The sequence below is a fragment of the Bombina bombina genome, chromosome 4 (genome assembly GCF_027579735.1).
Source record: "Bombina bombina isolate aBomBom1 chromosome 4, aBomBom1.pri, whole genome shotgun sequence".
NCBI lineage: Eukaryota > Metazoa > Chordata > Amphibia > Anura > Bombinatoridae > Bombina > Bombina bombina.
Window position 1 is genome coordinate 771,017,154 of NC_069502.1, and position 24,271 is coordinate 771,041,424.

Consider the following 24,271-nt stretch of genomic DNA (forward strand, 5'->3'; position numbering starts at 1 on the left):
CTAGTTAAAATAATTACCCAATTACCTGTAAAATAAATCCTAACCTAAGTTACAAATACACCTACACTATCAATAAATTAAATAAACTACAAATATCTATCTAAATATACAATTAAATAAACTAAACTAAATTACAAAAAAAAAAACACTAAATTACAAAAAAATAAAAAAAAGATTACAAGATTTTTAAGCTAATTACACCTATTCTAAGCCCCCTAATAAAATAATAAACCCCTAAATAAAAAAAATTCCCTACCCTATTCTAAATTAAAAATAGTCCAAAGCTCTTTTACCTTACCAGCCCTTAAAAGGGCCTTTTGTGGGGGCATGCCCCAAAGAAAACTGCTCTTTTGCCTGAAAAAAAACACAATTCCACCCCCCAGCATTACAACCCACCACCCACATACCCCTAATCTAACCCAAACCCCCCTTAAATAAACCTAACACTACCCCCCTGAAGATCTCCCTACCTTGTATTCACCCCGCCGGGCAGAACTCTTCATCCGATCCGGGCGATGTCCAATCAAGCGGCAAAGAAGAATTCTTCATCCCGGCGATGTTTTTCTCCAAGCGGCAGCAAAGTCTTCATCCATCCGCCAGCATCTTCAATCAAGCGGCATCTTGAATCTTCTCTCCACCTACGCGGAGCATCCATCCCGGCCGACGACTGAACGACAAATGAGGTACCTTTAAATGACGTCATCCAAGATGGCGTCCGTCGAATTCCGATTGGCTGATAGGATTCTATCAGCCAATCGGAATTAAGGTAGAAAAATCTGATTGGCTGATTGAATCAGCCAATCAGATTCAAGTTCAATCTGATTGGCTGATTGGTTCAGAGCTTTGAACTATTTTTAATTTAGAATAGGGTAGGGAATTTTTTTTATTTTGGGGGTTTATTATTTTATTAGGGGGCTTAGAATAGGTGTAATTAGCTTAAAAATCTTGTAATCTTTTTTTTATTTTTTGTAATTTAGTGTTTGTTTTTTTTGTAATTTAGTTTATTTAATTGTATTTTTAGATAGATATTTGTAGTTTATTTAATTTATTGATAGTGTAGGTGTATTTGTAACTTAGGTTAGGATTTATTTTACAGGTAATTGGGTAATTTTTTTAACTAGGTAGCTATTAAATAGTTCATAACTATTTAATAGCTATTATACCTAGTTAAAATAATTAACAATTTACCTGTAAAATAAATATAAACCCTAACATAGCTACAATGTAATTATTAATTATATTGTAGCTATCTTAGGGTTTATTTTATAGGTAAGTATTTAGATTTAAATAGGAATATTTTAATTAATAATATTAATATTAGATTTATTTTAATAAGAGTTTAGTTAGGATGTTAGAGTTAGATAGGGTTATAATACTTAATATATATATAATATAATAACGATATTAACTATATTAACCCTAATATAATTAGGGTTAATATAGTTAATATATATAATATAATAACTATATTAACTATATTAACCCTAATATAATTAGGGTTAATATAGTTAATATAGCTGGCGGCGATGTAGGGGGATTAGATTAGGGGTTAATACATTTATTATAGGTGGCCGCGGTGTAGGGGGATGTAGATTGTAGGCAAAAGAGCAGTTTACTTTGTGACAAAGCCCCGCCAAAAGCCCTTTTAAGGGCTGGCAAAAGAGCTGAATTCTTTGGGGCATGCCCCGCAAAAAGCCCTTTTAAGGGCTGGCAAAAGAGTGTTACTTTGGGGCAATGCCACGCAAAAAGCCCTTTTCAGGGCTATTTGTAGGGTTAGACTTAGGTTTAGTGATAAGGATAGTTTAGTATTTTAGGGGTTAAATAATTTAATATAGATGGCGGCGGGGTAGGGGGATTAGATTAGGGGTTAAATAATTTAATATAGATAGCGGCGGGGTAGGGGCTCACTTTAGGGGGTAGGTAAGGTAGATGGCGGCGGTGTTAGGGGCTCACTTTAGGGGGTTATAGATTTAATATAGCTGGCGGCGGTTTAGGGGTTAATAACTTTATTAGGTTGCGGCGGGGTTTGGGAGCAGCGGTTAATACATATTTTATTGTTAGGATAGAGAGGGGGGATAGCGGATAGAGGGTTAGACGTGTCGGGCTATGTTAGGGAGGCGTGTTAGACAGTGCGGGTGATTTAGACTTTAGTCAGGTTTTGTAGGCGCCGGCAGTTTCTAACGTGGCGCAAGTCACTGGCGACGCCAGAAATTTGTACTTGCGCAGATTTCTGGACATCGCTGGTTTATCCGACTTACGGCACGTTAGCATCTGACGGCGCCGTATATGGGATAGCTCGAGTTGCGAGCTGAAACTGCGGGCGACGCGGGTTCCCTCGCTTGCACCGCAAACTACGATCTATATCGGATCGCGCCCTAGATGTGTTCAGCTAGCCTGTTCAAAGGTCTCAGGGTAATGAAGAAAAGCAAGGCTGCAAAGGTGTTAACATGGAATCCCTGTCCACAGGTCAGGATGAACTTTTGTTACAAAGGGATCTGCAAAAATTAGAAGTATGGGCAGTATGGGGAATGGTCTCTTCACCCCGAAGTGTTTGCGGAGATTTGCAAAAATTGAGGGACTCCGGAGAGAGATGTCATGGTGTCCAGACTCAACTTCAAGCTACCCAGATACGGGTCTCGGTCCAGGGATCCCCAGGCAGAGCTGATAGATGCCTTAGCAGTGCCTTTGGGCTTCACCCTAGTTTACATATTTCCTCTGTTACCACTTCTACCTCGTGTAGTGGCACCCATCAAACAGGAGTAAGTGTCAACTATTCTGATTGCTCCATCATGGCGGCGTAGGACGTGATTTGCAGATCTAGTGGGTATGTCATAGTCCCCTCCGTGGAGGTTGCCCTGTCTCAGGGATCTGCTGGTACAGGGTCCCTTTGTGCATCAGAATCTAGATTCTCTGAGGCTGACTGTGTGGTGATTGAATGCCTAGTCTTAGCCAGGAGAGGATTTTCTGAAAGGTGATTGATACTCTCATTCAAGCCAGAAAGCCGGTCACCCGTTGCATCTGTCATAAGGTGTGGAGGACCTACTTACTCTGGTGTGAATCTCGTGGATATTCCTGGCATAAGGTCAGGGTATCCAGAATTCTTTCCTTCCTCCAAGATGGTTTAGAGAAAGGGCTTGCCGACAGTTCCTTAAGGGGACAGATTTCAGCGCTTTCGGTGGTGTTACACAAGAATCTTGCTGAGCTCACTGATATACAGTCTTTCGTTCAGGCCCTGTCCAGGATCAGGCCTTTATTTAGACATTCTGCTCCTCTTTGGAGTCTGAATCTGGTTCTGAAGGTTCTGCAGGGGGCTCCATTCAAGCCTATGCATTCTCTTGACATATGGGCCTATATTTAACAAAGTCTGGCGGACCTCGCTGAATACGGAGAGCAATACGCTCTATGTATTCAGCATTGCACCAGCAGCTCACAAGAGCTGCTGGTGCAACGCCACCCCCTGCAGACTCGAGTGTCAATCAACCCGATCGTACTCAATCGGGTTAATTTCTGGCGATGTCTGTCCGCCTGCTCAGAGCAGGTGGACAGGTTATGGAGCAGCGGTCTTTGTGACCACTACTTCATAACTGCTGTTTCTGGCGAGCCTGCAGGCTCGCCAGAAACACGGGCATCAAGCTCCATTCGGAGCTTGATAGATAGGCCCCTAAGTCTCTGTCTTGGAAGGTTCTCTTTCTACTGGCCATTGCCTCGGCTTGCAGAGTATCTGAATTAGCGGCCTTGCAATGTGAGCCTCCTTACCTGGTTTTCCATACAGAGAAGCCTGTTTTTCGCACTGCTCTGGGATTTCTCCCTAAGGTGGTGTCTGATCGTAACATTAATCAGGATATTGGGGTTCCTTCCTTGTGTCCTAATCCTTCTTCTTTGAAGGAGCGGTTACTTCATAACTTGGATGTAGTTCGAGCCTTGAAATTCTATTTTCAGGCTACGAAGGATTTCAGACAAACCTCAGCTTTGTTTGTTGTCTATTCGGTGAAGCGTAAGGGGCAGAATGCTTCTTCCACTTCGTTATCCTTTAAGCTGAGGAGCTTGATTCATTTGGCTTATGAGACAGCGGGACATAAGCCTTCTCAGAGGATTACGGCTCACTCAACTAGAGCTGTGGCTTCTTCTTGGGCCTTTAAGAATGAGGCCTCTATGGAGCAGATTACTCACTTTCACAAAGTTTTACAAATTTAACGTTTTTGCTTCAGCTGAGGCTGTGTTTGGGAGAAAGGTTTTACAGGCTGTGGTGCCCTCAATTTAAGGTCTGCCTTTCTTTTTACCCTCCCGTTATTCATTCAGTGTCCCCTAGAGCTTGGGTATTTGTTTCCCACAAGTAATGAATGAAGCCGTGGACTCTCCTTGTATAAGATGGAAAACATAAATTATGCTTACCTGATCATTTCATTTCCATTGTTACAAGGAGAGTCCCGGTTCTCCGCTGGGCGGACCAAAATTTCTTTTGTTTTACTTCTGGCACCATTTATACCCTGATATTTCTCCTACTGTTCCTTGTTCCCTCGGCAGAATGACTGGGGGATGAGGGGAGTAGGGGAGGTATTTAAGCCTTTGGCTGGGGTGTCTTTGCCTCCTCCTGTTGGCCAGGTTCTGTATTCCCACAAGTATTGAATGAAGCCATGGACTCTCCTCGTAACGATGGAAATTAAATTATCAGGTAAGCATAATTTATGTTTTTACCTCTGTGATTACTTTGTATCTAAACCTCTGCAGACTGCCCCTTTATCTCAGTGCTTTTGACAGACATGCAGTTTAGCCAATCAGTGCAGACTCCTAAATAACTCCACGACGGTGAGCACAATGTTATCTATATGACACACATGAACTAGTACTGTCTAACTGTGAAAAACTTTCAAAATGCTCTGAGCTAAGAGGTGGTTTTCAAAGGTTTTAGAAATCAGTTTGAGCCTACCTAGGTTTAGCTTTTCAAAATTACCACCAAGGGAACAAAGCTAATTTAATGATTAAAGTCAATTGGAAAGTTGTTTAAAATGTCATGACCTATCTGAATCATGAAAGTTTAATTTTGACTAGACTGTCCCTTTAACATCAGCTCCAGAACAGCAATGCACTAGTGAAAGCTACATGAACACATTTGATAAGCCAATGACAACATGAATATGTACTTAACCACCAATCAACAGCTAGCTCCCAATAGGGAATGCTCCTGAGCCTACCTAGTTATGCTTTTCAGCAAAGGATACCAAGAGAACAAAGTAAAATTTAAACTCTCTCTTTCATTATGCATTGCTTTTATTTGCATTTATTTATTTATTATGTAATTATTAGCAATCAAGTTTTATTTTCACTTTGGGCAACCAATTTTTTGGTTTTATTAAAACCCTGTAAGTTTATTATATTATATATTTTTATATATATATATATAGAGAGAGAGAGAGAGAGAGAGAGAGAGAGAGAGAGAGAGGAAAAATTAGATTCCAATACAATTAGAAAAAGTTTGTCCAATATAGCATCTTTATTTCTAGATTTAATCTTTATTTTCAAGTTTGACCTGAACCTTAAAAAATACCGGCCACGTCAGTTAAATACTGGCTGGGTCACAATTCTGTTTGGAATGTCTTGTCCAAAGGGGAAAAAAATCAAACAGGCTTGCACTTACCAATTTTAATGTAAATAAAGATTTTAATGGAATCCATTGCTTTAATTATGGTGGTACCACACATAATACAAAAATATTTATTGTGACATAGTCATCCAGCTCTGTTCATAATACTATTGGTAAGTTAATACAAATACATTATGACTTAGCATTTTTATTCACCTTTTATTACCTCAATGTAAATTGCAAGTGCCAAAGGGAGTGTTCAAACACTTATAAAATCATTACTAGCACAGTAGCTTTGTGCTTCAACATATTCTATGCATAACAATAAATCACAAAATAAGAGCCATATTACGAGTGGCATGCTAACAGTTACGCACAAGAGATATCGGGTTTATCGCGGCTGTTTGCATGCGTTGGATATAGAGCTTGTATTAAGAGTTGAAAGTAAATACGAACATGTGAGCGCAATCGCGATTTACACTAGAATGATTACCACAACCTCAGAGCTCTGGTTAACAGTTTCGGGAAACAAAAAAGTGTCACAAAACACATAAAAAAATACATTGAAAAATTACACTCGTAATAACACTATCTTTTTTTTTTATATTTTTTATTTATCTTCAAGCACAAAATATATTTTCAGTTAAACAAGTATTTGTCATGAATACAGCAAATTTCTTATACATAGCACAGGTAACACATAAAAAGAAGAAAAAAAAACAACGCATCTTTCATTTATATCTTGTTTATAATATTGTAGGAGTACTCTTTTCTCCTAACTAAGAGGAACAAGAACAATAAATTAGACCTGCGCTAATCATCATTACTGTACAGTGACTACTGGAGTTTATCATGGCATTTTTAATATTAGATTCTAGAGTCCCAACCTCCCGATATCATATATTTGTGCTATTGTTTTCTTTGTTAAACCTAAAAGAGAGAAAAAAAAAAAAAAAAAAAGGGGGAAGTGCTCCAAGTCTCCCCCTCCGCATCATGTTCAATATCCGCGCATAAATACTTTATAAATACCAAGCCACTGGAAATATATTCCTAAGAATCAACGTACCAAAAAGGTCTGACTTATGAAAGCTCTTTGTTAATGAGTATTGTAAATTCTGTGGTAGATCCAAAATTACAGAAAGCCATTTATCAAAGAAACATTGAGTCTGGCTTGGAGATGAGGGATCACTATTTAATTGTTCAAACATAATCTGCGAATAAACCTCTTGCTTGAATAAGTTGAATGAAGGAACATTCTTATTTTTCCAGAATCGAAAAATTAAATTACGACCCAATAGAATTAGTGTATCAATCACCTTAGAGAATTTTGCAATAGGTTCCTTAGCTAGAAAAAAAACTTGAAATGCATCTATTGCGAAATTTTCCTGAGAGATTTTAGACCACCAAAAAAAAACCTTAAGCCAAAATTGCCTAATTTTAGGGCAATACCATAGACAGTGCAGGAGGTCAGAATCCGACCTCCTGCACTTAAAACATTCTCCTATATTGCTACTTGTCCATTTAGCTAACATTCTTGGTGTGATATATACCCTATTAATTAGTTTTATATGGGATTCTTTCCAAGATGTAGGGATTTTGGCCTCTTTTACTCGCTTAATACTTAATTTAATCTTTTCTAGTGTTATATCTTGAAAATGAGGCCTCCAGACATCTGTTAGTTTTTCTAAACCCAACTGCCCTTGTTTAGACATAAAGATATTGTAGATTAATGATATAGTATGAATACTATTTTTATGTAAGATAATATAATCTTTAAGTACACCAAAGTCTTTATAGCCTTGTCTAATATTATGGACCCCATTTATGAAATGCCTTAGTTGTAAATACGCGTAAAAATTTTTGTTCGGTATATTATATTCTTGAAAAATAGATTCAAATGTTCTTACTTTATAGTCATTATCTAATAATTGTGAGACATATATTACTCCTTTCTCTTCCCATTTTGTAAATATATCCGATGACAGACCAGGGGGAAATAAATTATTCCCTCTGATAGGGAGGTATGCAGATATTCGGTAATCTACATCTAGGGCAGTACAAAGCTTTTGCCATGCAGAAATCACGTTGCAGATTACTGACAATTTTTTTATCTCTTTTGGTAATTGTGTAACTGGGCAGTGAATTATAGCTTTGAGGGAAAAAGGGACGACCACCTGTTTTTCCATCAAAAGATTAGAGAAATAGCTGGTGTCTGTAATCCAATCCAAAGCAAAGCGTGCCAAGATACAATTGTTATACCATTTTATGTCAGGTAGGGCAAATCCTCCAAATTCTGTTGGACAATGTAGTTTAACTCGAGAAAGACCGTGCCTTTTCTTATTCCATAGAAAAGAAACGCAATTTCGGTTAAAGCGTCTTATGTCTTTATTTGATACAAAGAGAGGAAGATTTTGGAAAAGATATATTAATTGCGGAAGAAGAACCGATTTTATCATCATGACTCTGGCTGAAAGCGAGATAGGGAACAAGATCCATCTGCTCAATTTCTCCTCAGCAGTGATAAAAAATGTAGAAAAATTGTCGTTATACCAATAGTTAGGGTTTCTGTTTAGATTAATACCCAAGTATTTAATAGTTTCTGTAACCCTAAACGGATGATCTTTACAGCTGTCTGTATTTCGATTTATCCATAGAATTTCAGATTTGCTAAAATTTAGCTTATATCCAGAGAAAGAACTAAATTGTCCAACGATTTCAAGGACCAGAGGGATACTAAGTTTGGTGTTTTGTAGAAATAATAACAAATCATCCGCATAAAGTGACAGAATAATTCTTTGATTGCCGATTTCAATGCCCTGTAGGGTATTCCTTAATAGAATTGCGAGGGGTTCTATGGCGATATTAAATAAAAGGGGCGATAGGGGACACCCCTGTCTTGTCCCTCTTTGAATCTGGAATCTGGTGGTTGGCATACCATTGACCAAAATGTATGAAGTGGGTAGGTTATATATAGATTTAATCACAGCTAGGAATTCCCCCCTAAAGCCAAACCTATCTAATGCCGTGTATAAATGGTCCCATGTTACTGAGTCAAAGGCCTTCTCGGCGTCGGCTGCTAGAATTGCCTGATCTTGATTCGTGGCCCTTTCTTGATTGTTGACCCAAAAATATTCTATTATAGTAGTAATACGCCGTAGATTTCTAATAGAGGTTCTCCCTGGAATAAAACCAGATTGATCCTCGTGTATTATTTGGCCTATTCCTGTCTTGAGTCTATTAGCCAATATAGATGTAAATAATTTATAATCTACATTTAGGAGTGATATAGGTCTGTACGAGGCAGGATTACGAGGGTCTTTATCTTTCTTAAGTATTAGCGTAACAGCCGACGCCGAGAAATACTCAGACATAGGATTCCCCAATACAAAATATGTATTAAACAGTTTAACTAGAGTAGGGAGCACATTATTTCGCAAAATCTTATAAAATTCTGCTGGTAGTTGATCTGGGCCAGGTGCTTTATTGTTCTTATCCTGATCAATAGCCTCTGCTACTTCTCTAGTCGTAATGGGGCTATTTAAAATCTCCAGAAAAGATGTTGTAATTTTAGGGACTCTTACTCTACTCCAAAAACTATTTTTACTTTCGATATTTATCTCACTTGCTGTATAAACATTTTGGTAATACTTAAGAAAAATTTCTTTAATATCTAAGGGGTCTGTGTAGTTTACTTGACCATCCCTAATAACTTCAATCGTATTATTTTTTTTCCTTGATTTATTCAGTCTAGCCAAAAATTTGGCTGATCTGCCAAACTGTCCCTTATACTTTGCGCTAATTCTAATATCTTCTTGTATCACCTTTTCTTTAAAAAAAAAATCCCATTCCCTCTTGGCCACCTGATATTTATTCCAAAGCATTCTAACTGGGTTATTGATATATTTCTTATAAGCATTGCTGAGCTGATTAGACAATTGTATTTCCCGTGCACTAGTTTTTTTTTTCCTTTTTACCATATATGCCTTAATTACTCCTTTCAAATATGCTTTTGCAGCTTCCCAAAAAACTTCAATTTTTCCAAGATATTCTTTATTGAAACCCTGGTACTCTTGCCATTTTTGAACAAGCCAGTCTGCAAACTTCCCATCCTGAGATAGGTATTTAGGGAAATAAAAATTATTTACTGAGTTAATAGTTAGGTTATTCGCAGATATATTCAGAGAGATAATAGCATGATCCGTAAGAACTATATCAGCTATTTGGACGTCAGCATTCATTACTAGCATTGAGCTTGAGATAAAAAAAAAATCTATTCTGGAGAATGCTCTATAAGATTTAGATTCACAGGAGAATCTTTGCGTATCTGGATATTTTATACGCCAAATATCATGGACTTTTAGGTGTCTACAGATCTGGGAAAATATTTTAGCCTTGATATTAGAGAAATGAGCCGTCTTTGTAGTACATCTATCTAAAAATGATGATGGGATTAAGTTAAAATCACCTACCAAAATCAGGTGTTGCCCAATATACTGAGATAACTGCATTGTAAGCTTATTCCAGAAATCCGCATCGACCTGATTTGGTCCATATATGTTGCAAAAAATATATTTAATATTCCCTATCTCGATCTCAGCCACAAGCCATCTGTCTTCCTTGTCTAAAGTTTGCTTTAACACTTTATAAGTCAGGTTCTTATTAAACAAAATGGCCACCCCTCTTTTCCTTTTATTGCATGGGGTAGCAATTACATGGCCAACCCATTTAACTTTTAGTTTGTTTACTTCTGCAGCTTTAAGATGGGTTTCTTGCAGAAAGGCAAGATCAGGTTTATGCTTACCTAATTGTGTAATAACCAACTTCCTTTTAATAGGGGAAGTTATTCCCCCAATGTTCCAAGAGACACACTTAAGGTTGTCTTCTTGTTGTTAGATAAAGATCAAATGGAGGGAGACACCTTAAAGGAGCACAGGGGAAAAAAGGACAGAGGGGAATGGGAGAGAGAGAAAAAAAAAAAAAAAAGGGAAGGAAAATTAAAAAGAATAACCTATCAAGTGACGACATCGCAAAAGACCCAATACTCTGTTGCACATGTTAACCAATTTCGTATTTAGACCCTAATTTTTAAATCACTACAGAATTGTCTTGCTTCTTCTTCATTTGTCAGAGTGTGTAAAGTATCTTTGTCTTCTACTATTATTTTTGCTGGGTAAATTAACCTAGCCTTATGTCCTGCATCAATTAGTTTGGTGCAGTAGGGGGCCATGACTTTCCTCCTCTGGGAGGTTTCGCTGGAATAGTCCTGGAAGATCAGGATTTTGGCATCCCCCACCTGCACCGAATCAATTTTCCTATAGAGTCGTAAAAGTGTCATTTTATCTTGGTAATTTTGGAGTTTAATCATAACCGGTCTGTATTGATTTATCCCCTTAACTGATTTCCTGTGAGGGCCAATTCTATGTGCTCTTTCGATCAATAAAGGTGTATTTTGTTGTTGCATACCTAATATTTGGGGGAGAGAAGTAGAAGCAAAGTGCAAAAGATCAGCAAACTCACTGGATTCTGGGAGCCCCACTATCTTTAAATTATTTCGGCGGGACCGGTCTTCCAGATCTGTTAGGCGATCTTGTATGTTTTTAATATCTTTAGTATGGGAAGTCAGTTGACTTGCTTGTATGTTTATAGCATCTTCTGTTTCAAACACCCTATTTTCAACCTCATTAAGTCTGTTTGAGAATTGTCTAATCTCAACCGTGAGATTAGACATCTGGGACTGTAATAGCTCAAATTGGGGTAAAAAAATTTCTGACAATTGAGTTACTAATGGCTGAATGTCAGCTTTGGGTGTTAGCGTATCTTTTACTTGTTCAGGTAGGATATCTGAGATACGGTTCCTCCTATCTTTTTGTTTAACTGGCATATTTGGAGAAGTAAACTTGGAGGCCGTAATATATCTGTCCATAAATTATACTGTCTTTTCCCCTTAGTGCACACTCTACTGAATAGTGAGTGTACCACCAAGTGAATGGAATAGTGAAGTGTATATGTGAAAAATCAGATAGTGTCGCTAAATTCCTGAATTAGGATAATCAAGGAAAAAGAGAAAATCCAAGTGACTACATAAGTGTGTAGGTATAGACCTACCCTTTCCAAACACAAGTATATGTGCACGTTTATATATATATACATACAGGTGAAAAGAAACACGTGGAGAGAGAGAAAAAAAAAAAAAAAAAGAAGAGGTGAGTAACTTAATCTAGTGAGGAATATCGTGATTATAATATAAGGGGGAAAAAAAGCATTCTTTATAAATATGCCCTTGGGACCTGGATTAATTGAAGCGCTATGGAAACTATGTTACAGCTTCACCACGCCTAGGGGAGTATTAATTCAGATATTTATACTCTAAAACCAGAACCACTAGGTGTTACAGATATAGAATGACTTCTAACTTATGAATTCTAAGGTAAGAGCAGACTCACTCTGCAGTAATTATCCTAGATTCCAAAATCCCTTAAGCCAGATTACAACCCAAAATACATTTTCCACAGAACTGACTACAACAGGCACATGTTAGTTCAAAATATGTACACAAACTTAGCTAGTTCCCAGCAAAAAAAAAAAAAAGAGAAACATATAGATAACAAAACTGTGTAGTGTGAACAACAATCCCTATAATAACGGCTCCTAGGTTTATAGCTGATATCTAGTTTGCTAGTTGACAGCAAAAGACATATACACAGTAATGCAAATAATACCTAAGATAAAGCATATTTTGATGAAAGAGGGAGCGTTGCTAATTAGCCTCAGGTTATGAGCTAAAAGATAATAAAAAAAATTTTATATCATCTTTTCCTCCTCCTTCACCCTTCCTCCTCTTTATACCTCTTTTTTACTTCTCAAACACCGGTGGAATGAGAGGGGCTTTCAGGTTTGGGGTAAAGATCTTGTTACTGCCTAGGCGGCATTTTTTAAACAGGTTTAAACTCACTGTATACTGCACAGATGCATTTGACTCAATTTCTCAACCCAGACTATATTAATCTTCCGTTACCCTCTTTACCCCTATTGATCAGCTGTTAATCAGCTTACTCTAATAAACCCTTAAGCAGATATAGAAGATGTTTATACACAGTATGCTGAGTTATAAGATATAGGAAATGCCAAAACAGTAATATGAATGTCTCACAGATTATGGCACTTGATTCTGACATACAACCTATGGTGAGTTAAGTTCAAGCTGTCCGCCAGACAATAGTGATAGCTGAAGCAGGGTTCACTTGTCTAGAAAGAGAGACTTTTATACACAGTCATGTAACCAAACCCTTTTACAAGGGCACGATACTTGCGCTCTCGAGCTCCTGGACTGTAGGGGCCTCAGCCGAAGTAAGCTTGATCTCTTCCAAACAGAGTATCAGAAAGAAAGAGGTTTTCTCTTGACCTTCTCAGGAGCGGGCACAGCCGTGAATTGTCGGCATGCAGCAGCAGAACACAAACATCAGCCTCGTATCTCCAACCAGGGAGCGCTTCTACACCTCTGAAACCGGATATTGGGGCCGCTGGCGCCGCGATGTACCTGGGTAATCCAACACGTTAGGGCGGCTAATAGCTGCTTGTTATTCTGTATGGTGGAGAAAATATCGAACCCTAGGGGACAGTTCTCATCCCACAGCGGGTTCAATGTACGGAGACCTCTCTGTTTTCCTTTACAGCCGGTTGATAGATATTTCTTTTCCCACACATGCGGGACTCCAGAATTGTAGTGTAGGCCGTTGCTTATAGACCATTCAGCCGGAATGTAGAAATGCCGGTCTCAATTACTGTCAGTAAGTATCGGGACTGGTTTAGATACAAGCAGTCTCTTGCGGCACCGCCGCTTACAATTCTATCAGCTGGGCCTGTAATTATCTCTTGCAGGCTTCCATTCTTGCCGGTCTCTGTCACTGTTAGTGCGTACAGAAACTTAGATCAGTAATGGGTAGTCTCTTGCGGCAGCGCCGCTTGCGGCTCTAGCAACTGAGCCAGTTCTTCGCTCTATCAGGCTTCCACACACGGGCTCTAGCTGTAACTTGCCCACCTCCCTAGGATGCAAACCCGCACCAACAACGGGAGAAAGATAGTAGGGGAGACAGGTTGTTTCTTTCGCTGACGATGCTACACGCCCAAACTCGGCGTGCTCTGCTCCTAGTCAGCTCCTCCCACCGGAAACCATCCGTAATAACACTATCTAATAAAAATTCTAAAAATAAATATATTGCACAAAAAAGTTTTAAGGGCTCAAAGATATGAGGTCAAGTGTTAAAAAAAAAAGACAAAAGGCTTTAATATAGAGCTACATATATACATGTCTAAATATAATACATATATATATATATATATATATATACAGACATATATACACATATAAACACATAAATACATATGTATACATATATAGACACATACACTAGCCGGCCACTTTATTAGGTACACCTTGCTAGTACTGGGTTGGACCCCCTTTTGCCTTCAGAACTGCCTTAATTCTTCATGGCATAGATTTAACAATATGTTGGAAACATTTCTCAGAGATTTTGTTTCATATTGACATGATAGCATCACACAGTTGCAGAAAATATGTCGGCTGCACATCCATGATGCGAATCTCCGGTTCCACCACATACCAAAGGTGCTCTACTAGATTGAGATCTGGTGACTGTGGAGGCCATTGGAGTACAGTGAACTCATTGTCATAATCAAGAAACCAGTTTGAGATGATTTGAGCTTTGTGACATAGTGCATTATCCTGCTGGAAGTAGCCTTCATAAGATGGGTACACTGTAGTCATAAAGGGATGGACATGGTCAGCAACAATACTAAGGTAGGCTGTGGCGTTTAAACGATGCTCAATTGGTACTAAGGGGCCCAAAGTGTGCCAAGAAACTATTCCCCACACCATTACACCACCACCACCAGCCTGAACCGTTGACACAAGGCAGGATGGATCCATGCTTTCATGTTGTTTACGCCAAATTCTGACCCTACCATCTGAATGTCGCAGCTGAAATCGAGACTCATCAGGCAAGGCAACGTTTTTCCAATCTTCTATTGTACAGTTTTGGTGAACCTGTGTGAATTGTAGCCTCAGTTTCCTGTTCTTAGCTGACAGGAGTGGCAACCAGTGTGGTCTTCTGCAGCTGTAGCCCATCTGCTTCAAGGTTCAACGTGTTGTGCGTTCAGAGATGGTATTCTGCATACCTTGGTTGTAATGAGTGGTTATTTGAGTTACTGTTGCCCTTCTCTCAAATCAAACCAGCCTGCCCATTCTCCTCTGAAATCAACAAGGCATTGTCGTCCACGCAACTGCCACTCACTGGATATTTTATCTTTTTCAGACCATTCTTTGTAAACCCTAGAGATGGTTGTGCGTGAAAATCCCATTAGATCAGCAGTTTTTGAAATACTCAGACCAGCCTGTCTGGCATTAACAACCATTCCACATTCAAAGTCACTTAAATCCCCTTTCTTCCCAATTCTGATGCTCGGTTTGAACTTCAGCAAGCCATCTTCACCACGTCTAGATGCCTAAATGCATTGATTTGCAGCCATGTGATTGGCTGATTAGAAATTTGTGTTACCAAGCAATTGAACAGGTTAACCTAATAAAGTGGCCGGTGAGTGTGTATGTATATATATATATATATATATATATATATATATATATATATATATATATATATATATATATATATATATATATATATATATATATATATAAAGTATCTCACAAAAGTATACCCCTCACATTTTTGTAAATATTTTATTATATCTTTTCATGTGACAATACTGAAGAAATGAGACTTTGCTACAATGTAAAGTAGTGAGTGTACAGCCTGTATAACAGTATAAATTTGCTGTTCCCTTTTGTGAGATACTGTATATGTGTGTGTCTCTGTGTGTGTGCATTGGAGCACTTTGCAGTCAAGTAGATGTTAACATGTTAAATCATATTTTTGCAATATTCATTTTCCTGTGAAACCATCCCGACTCATGTTAACAGCTCCTCAAGCAATCGGCGTTGTTGAACTTCACTCCGCTGCCTGCTTTCTTCTCTCAAGTCCATGGCGGTGGCGATGCTACTATCCGTGACACTTGTAAGGCCGTGTTCCTGTTCCACGGCGTAAATTCCGCTAAGATCGTTTCATTTTACTTTATTTCTCAATGTACTGTAATGTGAATGTTTTCCCCGAGAGGCTACCACCTTGCGGATATATCTTATCACAAGGGTCTCAGTGAGTCTCTTTTAGTATCTTGGAATCGAGGGTTAATATCTCCTGAGGGGGGTTATTGAACAGGGGGTTTTATAATCATGTTTGTTATGTGATTCAACCTGCTTATGTGTGATGTTTTTTGGGCTTGTGGTTTGGAACATTGAGGCCTTTGGAAGTGACGCGGCCTTATGGTTGGGCACGCTTGTTTGGACTGTACGGTTCACCTTGTGTCGGGCGTGGTTCCTCTCCGTTTTCCATTTCTGCATTCCCGATCATGTGGCGAAGGAAATATTCTAGTCCGCAGGGATCTGTTCATAGGAGGTGGTGAGTGCCCCAGCCACTGTGGGTGTCAGGTGTCATTTTTGTTTTACTACTTTAGTCCATATTTATATATCCTCTACCAGTTATGGAGGATTTTGATGCTGAGACTGTGCTAATTTCAGATTCAGTTACAGAGGATTCTGATACTGAGACTATTTTGATTTCAGATTCAGATTCTGTGTCCGGTGACGAATCTGGACTGGCCTTGTTGGCACATGTCAACCAGTTTTGTTCCGTATACCATTTTAGAGTGCTTTGTTCCTCGGGCTCCAGGAATCAAGGGACAGCTGAGCCATCCGCCTCTGGGTGTTCTGTCCTCCGAGAGGCGAGTTCCCTACCAATTCATACTTCTACACATGTGGATAGCCCAGTTTCTGATTCCTCCATGCAGGGTGGCGTGTTCTCCCCGGAGGTTGCAGCACGTTTTCGCTTCCAAATAATGTTGGCGATTGTTCATCTGTAGAGTCCAGACGTTTATTTGAGAATGTGCTCGTGCCCTATTGTCCCGACCCTTCTGCCTTGGGGAGGGCCTTTACAGTTCCCCACGGGTGTAACTGTCCCTGAGTGTTGTGCCTTTCGTTACAGGATTGCGCAACTTTGCGTATTGCTCAGACATGTTTTTTAGTTATTGAATGACCCTATCGTTACCAGATACAGGGATTTTCAGGCTGCTAATTCGAATGGTGCACCTCATTAGACATGTGGGGATGAGGTTATCTCCTGATTGTCATTTGAGATCTTTCCCAGTTTTTTTTGGAAAATAGGGCTCCGTTTGGCTGGGCCTGTGTCTTTTTGGGCGCTAACCTCCAGGTTGCCTTTTATTTTATTTGTATCCGATGGGATGTCTTTTATTTGGTTTTGTTTCCTTCGGGAACCTTCTGGGATCGATACTGTTTTGGACGCGTTAGTCCTATGTTAAAATGTCTGGGTTTTTTTTCCCCCCTATGAGGGAGAATTTGGCAACTTACCAGTTAGGGCCCTAAGTGCAGGCTGGTCCTGTTGTGTTTGTTCAGTCTTGTGGCTGCTAAGACACGTGGCGCTGTTCTGCTCGGCTGGTACGGTTTTCATTGGTTTTATGTTCAACTAAGCAACTAAGGCAGGATGGATTCTTTCAGTCCTTATAGCCTTCAGCAATAGGTGACCGGGTCAGGGGAGTTTTTCTGCTGCGTCACTTCTTCTGACATCTGATACCATTAGAACCTAGCATTTTCCTCCCCCATGCGGGGGAGGTTTGGAGGGCTTAGTGCCCCATTGCCGCAGTTTGAGCGGTTTGGCCTTCGGTTTCAGGGCTTTGGATTGCCCTTGTGGGCCTGATCTAACAGCCTGTATCAGATTAGGCTGTCTAGCATGCAGAGGGTTTTCAGTTTGAAACCAGTTGAAGCTCTTGGCACCTTGCAGGTGTGCGCATACGCTCTTTATAGTGTATTTAGATACTGCTCTTACTCTTGACGTGCACTGTCTGTTTGATTGATGCTCTTACTCTTGACGTGTACTTTTGGGTCTCCTTCCATTGTCCCGGGTGAGTTGGATCTCCTTTTAGGGATCTGTATTTCCGGGTGATGGTTGATCCCTGTGGGGAATTTGTTTGCTGGGAAGGCTTTGCTCCTTTTTTCTTCTCTGTGTCCTCTGCTGGTGTGGAGGTGATGGGAAGACTAGCCCTGCTAGAGGGGGTTTGACCTCAATGTATCCCTTATGTTGTCCTGAGTCCTTAAGAACTCTCTTCATTAGACTTCTAGCCTTGCTTTGTGGAGCGTTGGACTTTGGCTAGGGGTGGTTCCTTCCTTGGTCGGGGCTTTCGAGTTCTTTTCGCTATCCGGATTCTCTGGGTATGTATTCATATCCCTTGTGTCTGACCTTTTGGCCAGTTGGGGTGTTTTGTTCTAGGGTAAGGTTGCCTGAACTATTAGGTGCCCAGACCTGTTTTTCTCCTGAGACTTCTGGTTGCTCAGGCTTCGCTTGGCCTTTTTCCTGACCCAGTCTTGGGTTGTTTTGGAATCTTGGATCTTAGGGCTGGTTGGGGTGTTCCACGGTAGTGGGAACTTGGGCTATGTCCTTGCTCCATCTACCTGGCCTGGTCGTGGTTGGCCAGGTTTTCGGAGTATTTATTACTCTTTGCAACAGAGTAGCCCATGTCATCTAGTGGTTAGCTGTGTGGCTTGCGCCTCAAGGGTTGTTGGTTCATACCCAGCTGCGGCACTGGATGTCCAATTTCTGGTGCGCCTTAGGATTGCATCCCCCTGGTCAGCTTGCCAGTGTACCCGGGGATTCCCTGCTCTGCAGGCGAATGGGTTGGCTGTGCCTCTGCTTTGGCAAGCTACTTGTAGGGGGGTCCTTCTTGGACATTTGTGTTGGGGATTTATCTTCCCATTAGTCAGTGGATTCGGGCCTTGAGGACAGTTATTGCCCTTCCGGCCTCATCCCTTTTCTTTAGGGGATATTCTCCTCCCTATGGAGATGGAGTCCTTTCTTGGGGCTTCACCTGGATGGGAGGTGGACAGGTGGGATTGGTTCCCCCTGGGGTCTTGCTGGCTCCAGGTCAGACTTGTTGGGCCTTTATTTGGATAGATCCTTAGGTCTATGGCCTTGTTGTCTGTTTTCAGAGTCGGGTTGTACTGGTACTCTGTGGGGATGGCTGTGCTATCCTTACGCTCGTTCCTGTACCAGTTTCGGGATTCTTCTGTTCCCCTATTTTGGATCCCTGGGACTGGGTTGGTCCAGCTGGGTGTGGGTCTACAGGTCAGGATGGCCGAGTGGTCTAGGGCGCTGCGTTCAGGTCGCATTCTCCTCTGGATGTGTGAGCCTTGTTGAGTCTATCTGTTAACTCAGTCTGCTAGGATATAGAATTTCCTTTCAACTTGCTCCATCAACTTCAGAAGAGGGTCTACTCTTTCTTCGGGTTCTGAGGGTATACTCTCTCGGGGGGCCTTAATTGAGGTTTTGTGTTCCCCTTTTTAGGAACCTGTATAGGTCCGGCAACTTTGGTTGCCTGGAGCGTGCCCTCTGTCTGGGGGTGGCTTTTGCGGTCTGTTCCTTGCTTGACTGCTTCTTCTTCCTCGCAAGTGCCCTCTGTGTCGTCCTGATATGGACTCTGTGTTCTCCAACCTAGTTTTTTTTTCCTGGGTCTATTACACGTTTTTCGTGGTTGAATACTTTGGTATTCTATGTTCAGACGCTGGGGGGACTTTGCCTCTTCAGTTGCATTCAGTGCTTGCAGGATGTTGGAGAGAAGTCTGTTCTGTCTCTGTGCCCGGTCTTATCCCGGGTTTCGCTTGGTATAGACGTGGCCTCCTTTTCCTGTTTGGACCAGTTTGGGTCTCTGTGAGCTGGGCTCACTCTTGGAGGTGTTCTTTTTTGTATTAGGGGACCTATCGGTTTCCTCGGTTCTTCTTTGCCTTATCCCCTTGGGGGTTTCGGCTAGTGTACCCTTCATTAGTGGGGGTGGGTGGTGGGGGACCGTCTGTTGGGCGATGGTGTCTCCTGGAGGACTGTTGGCTCAGTCGAATCCATTTTGTGGTCTCTAGTTTGGTTTCTGGACTAGCTGCGAGTCAGTGTCCTTGGGGCTTTTCCTTTATAATTTTTATCGGCCCTCAGTATGGGCCGCCTATTGTACCCTCCCGTCTTGGCATTCAGTGTCTTCTATAGCTTGGATATTGTTTTCCCAAAAGTAAGGAATGCAGCTGTGGACTCTTTCCATTTAAGAAGAAAAACATAAATTATGCTTACCTGATAATTTCCATTTCTTCTGATGGAAAGAGTCCACAGCTGCATTCATTACTTTGGGGAAATAAGAACCTCGCCACCAGGAGGAGGCAAATACACCCCAGCCAAAGGCTTAAATACTCCTCCCACTCCCCTCATCCCCCAGTCATTCAGCCGAGGAACAAGGAACAGTAGAAGAAATATCAGGGTGAAAGGTGCCAGAAGAATAATAAGGAAGCCCCACATACAATTACGGGTGGGGAGCTGTGGACTCTTTCCATCAGAAGAAAAGGAAATTATCAGGTAAACATAATTTATGCTTTTCTTCTTAAATGGAAAGAGTCCACAGCTGCATTCCTTACTTTTGGGAAAACAATGCCCAAGCTATAGAGGACACTGAATGCCTGATAATTTCCTTTTCTTCTGATGGAAAGAGTCCACAGCTCCTCACCCGTAATTGTATGTGGGGCGTCCTTATTATTCTTCTGGCACCTTTCACCCTGATATTTCTTCTACTGTTCCTTGGCAGAATGACTGGGGGATGAGGGGAGTCGGAGGAGTATTTAAGCCTTTGGCTGTGGTGTCTTTGCCTCCTCCTGGTGGCCAGGTTCTTATTTCCTCAAAGTAATGAATGCAGCTGTGGACTCTTTCCATCAGAAGAAATGGAAATTATCAGGTAAGCATAATTTATGTTATTTCATATTCCAATGTTCTGCACATAGTAGAATATGTTCTATTAATTCATAAATACCTATTTATATATATATATATATATATATATATATATATATATATATATATATATATATATATATGAGGGTTTGTTTGTACAATATATTTTTATACCTATACAGTGCCCTATACTAATATTGGCACCCTTGGTAAATATGAGCAAAGAAGGCTGTGAAAAATTGTCTTTATTGTTTAACCTTTTGAGCTTTCGTTCAAAAATACTCTGCTCTCATAGATATGAAATAATTGCAATCACAACACAGGTTTATCCAAAAAAAAAAGTTAAATATATGTGTGGCACACTTATTGGCACCCTTTTAATCAATACTCTGTGCTACCTCCCTTTGCCAAGATAACAGCTCTGAGTTTTCTCCTATAATGCCTGATGAAGTAGAAGAATACATGGCAATGGATCTGAGACCATTCCTCCATACAGAATCCCTCTAGATCCTTAAAATTTTAAGGTTGATGCTGGTGGACTCTTTTCTTCAGTTCACCCCACAGGATTTCAATGGGGTTCAAGTCATGGCATGGCCATTGCAGGACATTTATTTTGTGGTCAGTAAGCCATTTTTCTATTGATTTCGATGTATGTTTTGGATCACTGTCCTGCTGGAAGATCCAACCACGGCCCATTTTAAGCTTTCTGGCAGAGGCAGTTAGGTGTTCATTTTATATCGGTTGATATGTGATAGATTCCATGATGCTATGTATCCTAACAATATGTCCAGGTCCTCTGTCAGAAAAACAGCCCCAAAACATTAAAGAGCCACCACCATATTTAACCGTGGGCATGAGGTACGTTTCCATATGGCTACCTCTCTGTGTGTGCAAAACCCACCTCTTGTTTTTTTGCCAAAAAGCTCTCGTTTGGTTTCATCTGACCATAGAACCCAATTACATTTGAAGTTCCAGTAATGTCTGGCAAACTGAAGACGCTTGAATTGTTTTTGGATGACAGTAGATGCTTTTTTTTAAACCCTTCCAAACAAGTTGTGGTGATGTAGGTGTTGTTGAATTGTAGTTTTGGAGATTTTCTGACCCCAAGACGCAATTAACTTCTGCAATTCTCCCGCTGTGATCCTTAGAGATATTTTGGACACTTGAACCATCCTCTTCACAGTGCATTGAGACAATTTATATGTACGTCCTCTTCCAGGTTGATTCATAAGATTTCCAGTTGACTGGAACTTCTTAATTATTGCCCTAATGGTGGAAATTGTTATTTTCTTATAGCTACTTCCCATTTTGTGAAGCTCAAAAACCTTTTGCCACACATCACAGCTATATCCCTTGATCTTACCCATTATGATGAATGACTAAGGTAATTTGGCCTGTTACCTCATATTTATACCCCTGTGAAACAGGAAGTCATGGTTGGTAAACCTATGTTGTGTTTGCAATTTTTTTATATCAATGAGAGCAGAGTATTTTTGTGTCTTTTTGGAACAAAAGATCAAAAGGTTAAACAATAAAGACAATTGTTCACAGCCTTCCTTTGCTCATATTTACCAAGAGTGCCAATATTAGTGGAGGGCACTGTATATATAGATGATTATATATAGTATAGATATATACGTATATATATATATAGGAATATCTATTTATAAATACTTAGAACATATTCTGCTATGTGCAGAAGATTTGCGCTGTGAAATATTTACAGTAAATACATATTTTAAACCTTTATTAAATATGAATATCACCTAGATTACAAGTTTTGCGCTATAGAGGGTGCGATACGAACGCAACAAAAGTTGCGTTATTTCACCCTCCATAACGTTGCAATTACAAGTTTTTGAAAAGCCGCCTTGTGCGTGCGATATGGTGGCAATGAGTTCCCTACCGCACAAAATCCAAGCGCTGCTTTGACGTGCTCGTGCACGCTTTCCCCATAGACATCAATGGGGAGAGCGTGTTAGAAAAAAAACACCTGAAGCGCGGAATGAAAAGCTCCATAACGCAACCCCATTGATGTCTATGGGTGAAAAAAAGTTAAGTTTAAACCTAACACCCTAACATAAACCCCACGTCTAAACAACCCTAATCTGCCGTCCCCGACATCACAGACACCTAAATAAAGTTATTAACCCCTATTCCACCGCTCCCGACATCGCCGCCACTAAATAAAGTTATTAACCCCTAAATGTCTGGCCTCCCACACCAGCGCCAATAAATAAACCTATTAACCCCTAAACCGATAGCCCCCCACATCGCAAAAAAATAAATTAAACTATTAACCCCTAAACCTAACAACCCCCTAACTTTATATTAAAATTACAATATCCCTATCTTAAAATAAATAAAAACTTACCTGTGAAATTAAAAAAAGTTTAAACTATATATTAAACTAACATTACTATTATACTAAAATTAAAATAACTACAAATTAAATAAACTAAATTATTAAAAAACCTAACACTACTAAAAAAAATTAAAGCTACAATTACAAAAAATACTAAATTACAAAAAATAAAAAACACTAAATTACAAAAAATAACAAACGAAATTATCCAAAATAAAAACAATTACACCTAATCTAATAGCCCTAGAAAAATAAAAAAGCTCCCCAAAAATAAAAAATAAACCCTAGCCTACAATAAACTACCAATAGCCCTTAAAAGGGCCTTTTGTAGGGCATTACCCTAAAGAAATCAGCTCTTTTCCCTGAAAAAAAAATACAAAGACCCCCCCAACAGTAAAACCCACCACCCAACCAACCCCCCAAAATAAAAAACCTAACTCTAACAAAAACTTAAGCTACCCATATATATGGGCATTACCCTAAAAAGGGCACTCAGCTCTTTTCTATTGCACTGAAAAGGGCATTTAGCTCTTTTAAGAACTCCCAAAACCACTAATCTAAAAAAAAAAAAAACACCCCAAAAGTTTAAAAAAACCTAACACTAACCCACGATGATCCACTTACAGTTTCTGAAGTCCGGACATCCAGGCGGCGAAGTCTTCATCCAGGCGGTGAGGTCTTCATCCATCCAGGCGGCGTCTTCTATTTTTATCCAGATGGCATCTTCTATCTTCATCCTGGAGGCGTGGAGTGGGTTCATCCTTGAAGACATCCAGCGCGGAGCATCCTCTTCATACGTTCGCCGCCGTACTCCTTCAATGCAAGGGAGCCTTTTCAAAATGGCGTCCCTTGAATTCCTATTGGCTGATTTGATTTTTGATATTCAAATCAGCCAATAGGATGATAGCTACTGAAATTCTATTGCCTGATTTGAATAGCCAATAGAATTTCAGTAGCTCTCATCCTGTTAACTGATTTAAACAGCCAATAGGATTTTCATCCTATTGGCTGATTTTAATTTAAAAAATCAAATCAGCCAATATGAATGCAAGGGATGCAATTTTGAAAAGGCTCCCTTGCATTGAAGATTCAGTGTACGGCAGTGACCATATGAAGAGGATGCTCCGCGCCGGATATCTTCAAGGATGGACCCGCTCTGCGCCACCTGGATGAATATAGAATACGCCTCTGGGATGAAGATAGATGATGCCGCCTGGATGAAGATAGAAGATGCCGCCTGGATGGATGAATACATCACCGCCTGGGTGAAGACTTCGCCGCATGGATGTCTGGACTTCAGAAACTGTAAGTGGATTGTCGGGGGTTAGTGTTTTAGGGTTTTTTAAACTTTTTTTGGGTGTTTTTTTTTATAGGTTAGGGTTTGGGCGTTCTTAAAAGAGGTAAATGCCCTTTTCAGGGCAATGG